Genomic DNA, 3,985 nt, shown 5'->3' on the forward strand with positions numbered 1-3,985 from the left:
AGCAACTAACGCAAAAAAAAAACTACTCCAATTCTATATAAAAAAAAAAGTAAAGATTTTTTACTATAGCAAATTAACCATTTATTCCTAATTATTAAATTCGGTTAGTTAATTATTTAATTTAAGTAATTAGAGAAACAAAACCAACTATTAATTAGTTTCGTTTATCTAATTATTTCAATTACAAAACTTAACTATCCGAACATTACTTGAACGATATATTTCTTTTTCTATACAATACGTTTCGAAATACGAATTATTTATGTTTTTTTTTCTTTATAAATTCGTTTGTATATTTTAGGAAAAACTGTTTTCCTTGAAAATCGGTATTTTGCACGAATTTATTGCATGTTCAAATGTCAATTCGGCAAATTTATATTATAATAACATATATACACACAGAAAGGATGAGAAAAGAAAACACCGAAACGCGTTTATTTTTAGTTGAATAGGTTCCCTTGAATATTAAAAATACAGTACAATAAAATGATTTGAATAAGAGTGTTGACAAAACTATTGCAACCCAAGCAAGAAACGTGGGAATTGAAAAAATGTAAAATTAAGCTTGATTTTCTTGCAAACTATAATAGATAGAATTAATCCAAAACATGCATATGAAAGCTGAATGTTTGGGGAATCTAGCAAGTACTGATATATTGCTGTGGTTTTATCCGTTTGGCTGTAATTCGCGTTCAAAGTTAAAAAAATGTTCGAAAAAGCAGTGTTTTTACATTTCATTGATTTTCTCGAAAACTATAATAGATAGAATGAATCTAAAAGATACATATTAAAGCAGAATGTTTGGGGAATGTAACAAGTATTGATATATTGCTGTGGTTTTATCCGTTTGGCTGTAGTTCGCGTTCAAAGTTAAAAAAAATGTTCGAAAAAGCAGTGTTTTCACATCTCATTGATTTTCTCGAAAACTATAATAGATAGAATGAATCTAAAAGATACATATTAAAGCTGAATGTTTGGGCAATGTAACAAGTATTGATATATTACTGCGGTTTTATCCGTTTGGCTGTAATTCGCGTTCAAAGTTAAAAAAATGTTCGAAAAAGCAGTGTTTTCACATTTCATTGATTTTCTCGAAAACTATAATAGTTAGAATGGATCTAAAAGATGCATATCAAATTTAGATATTGGGGAAATGCAACGAATATTCAAATATTGCTGTGGCTCCATCAGTTTGGCTCTAATTCGCGTTCAAAATGAAGTAATAAAAAAAATAACGGTCTAAAAGCGCCGCTCAGATCTCATGTGCCAAACCACTGATACATAATTGTAAACAAATTTAATATTCAATAAATTTAATTTAATGTATATTTAATTTCCCCATGATTATATAATTACAATTATATATTTTTTATTTTTTTTATGAACAAAAAACATAATGATCGAAGCAAACATATAATATATATATATGTAGATTGTAACTTTGCGCTTATCGGTTTTCCATTTACATGCATAGCCTTCGATCCGAAACAAAAATAGTTTCGATTACACACCAACTCAGCATAATTACCACAATTTAATTCCTTCTATACATTAGTCAAAATGAAATGTTTTCGTCCATCTTTTACATTCGCATGGTTTGTATTCGTTTCGAACGATCCTGTACGATTGATCTATGAAATAATCGAAAAAAAAAACAGGTTTTCTTCGCTTCGCAAGAAACACGCATTGCTTCATTCTTTAACGTTCAGTTCGGATTAACAAAACACAATCCAATTATGTCATAATAATTAAAAAAAATCAATCCGTAATAAATCATAGTGCATTGAGTCATTACTTATAAATTTTAAGCATTTGTTTTAATAGATTTCATTCATTTAATGTTATGAAAACCTTCAGATTATTAAATTATTATGTTTAATGCTAAATTCTAGTTTTTTTTTTATATTATTTGAGCATCATTAAGAATACATTATTTTAACTTTTACTTATTGATATGAGTTTCTCTATAGTTACTAAATTTAAATTTGCAAAGAAAATATAAATTTCAAACTAGTCTACAAAAACTTAAATTTTCATTGTATTAATTTTATTCCAAACTAATTAAAAAAATCTCATATTTGTATTAAATTAAATAAATTAAAAATTGAAACAAAATCAGCATTTTTATGGACATAAATTTCAACCAAAGGAAAATATAAAATTACAAACAAAAAATGATTATGAATACAGTGGAACCTCGTTTAACAATCATTTCGCTGTAAGAAACGCTTAATGAGCGACGATAAGAAGAGAAGTCCCGGATTACGCGTCTGTTACATCATTTTTAAAACTTGTGTACACATGTTATGTGTATTCTTGAATATGTTTCACTATACGAGTAAAATTCCGGAAATTTTGGAACGGATTAAACGAGGTTGATACAGTGCAACTTATTCTTGCACAATATTTCCATCAATCATCATTACCATCACCATTAGCAAACAAAATTGAATTAAGCTGCACTTACTCTATATAATGTTTTCGTTTGCAATATATTCCACGTTTTTTTCGTATCTTCTAGCTAAAAGCACAGCACTTTATCACTGCACGAACGACGTTTCAGATATGAAACTTCGCGTATTTCGTTTTCATTTCTTTTTCACTCTTCTTGTCTTTTCTATTGTCCTTTTTTTCTTTTTTTTTGTTAACAAATATGCAAAACTTTCGGAACGATCACAGGAACGACGGACAAATACCTGCAGTAATGATAATAATAACAATAAATACATGCTCGGCAAATTGAATTTTGCAATAGATACAAGTTACCTGGAATTTGTTTTTCCTTCAAGACCGCATTCGATTAAAATACGACGTTTATTTTATTTACCCTACCATTCTTTGATCTCTTACGTGTCGCCGAGTACATTCACAATAAAAAAAAAGTAATAATAATAGTAGTAGTGATTTTATATATTTTTCTTGTTGCTTTTAATTATTTTCTACAATCTATTTTGTTAAGTTAATTTCCACTAATTAATGTGCACGATAAGAGCACAACAATATAAAGATGTTAATTTATTTAGTGTATATTATATATAAATAATTAAATTATGTGTACAAGTCTTCGCAAATGTTTCTCGCGTAACCTTGCTGAATTGTTGCCATGACCATCGTATTTTACTAATTATACGCCAAAAAGTATCGTTCGTATATATTAAAACCTGAATTCTGCATACGTTCTACATAAAATTAAAATGTTATAGCTTTTACACTTTCGCACACTTTAAGTCAAAATAAAATCTTTAGATTTATGCTAAATCTAAATATCATAAATCGATAAAAATTTGTATACTATAAATATGTTAATAATTACTAAACACATCCATCGGCTACTTGATTTTTAATAGATTACAAAAGTTAAGCAACGTATCTAATTGATAATATTTGAATGGATGATCTATATTATTTGATTTGAAAGAAAGTTAAGCAAGATTTTTAAAGGATATTGCTTGGATCGATGATATTTACAAAGCAACATATCTAATGTATAATAATTGAATGGATGATCTACATTATTTGATTGATATTGAATGAGCGTAATTTAGAAAGTTAAGCAAGATTTTTAATGGATATTGCTTGGATGGATGATATTTACAAAGCAACGTATCTATTGCATAATAATTGAATGGATGATCTACATTATTTGATTGATGTTGAATGAGCGTAATTAAAAAAGTTAAGCAAGATTTTGAATGGATATTGCTTGGATGGATGATATTTACAAAGCAACGTATCTAATATATAATAATTGAATGGATGATCTATATTATTTGATTGATATTGAATGAGCATAATTAAAAAAGTATACGTTGCTTTGTAAATATCATCCATCCAAGCAATATCCATTAAAAATCTTGCTTAACTTTCTAAATTACCTCATTCAATATCAATCAAATAATGTAGATCATCCATTCAATTATTATACATTAGATAGTTGCTTTGTAAATATCATCATCCAAGCAATATCCTTTAAAAATCTTGCTTA

This window comes from Nicrophorus vespilloides, unplaced genomic scaffold (assembly GCF_001412225.1).
Source record: "Nicrophorus vespilloides isolate i.1.1-1 unplaced genomic scaffold, Nicve_v1.0, whole genome shotgun sequence".
NCBI lineage: Eukaryota > Metazoa > Arthropoda > Insecta > Coleoptera > Silphidae > Nicrophorus > Nicrophorus vespilloides.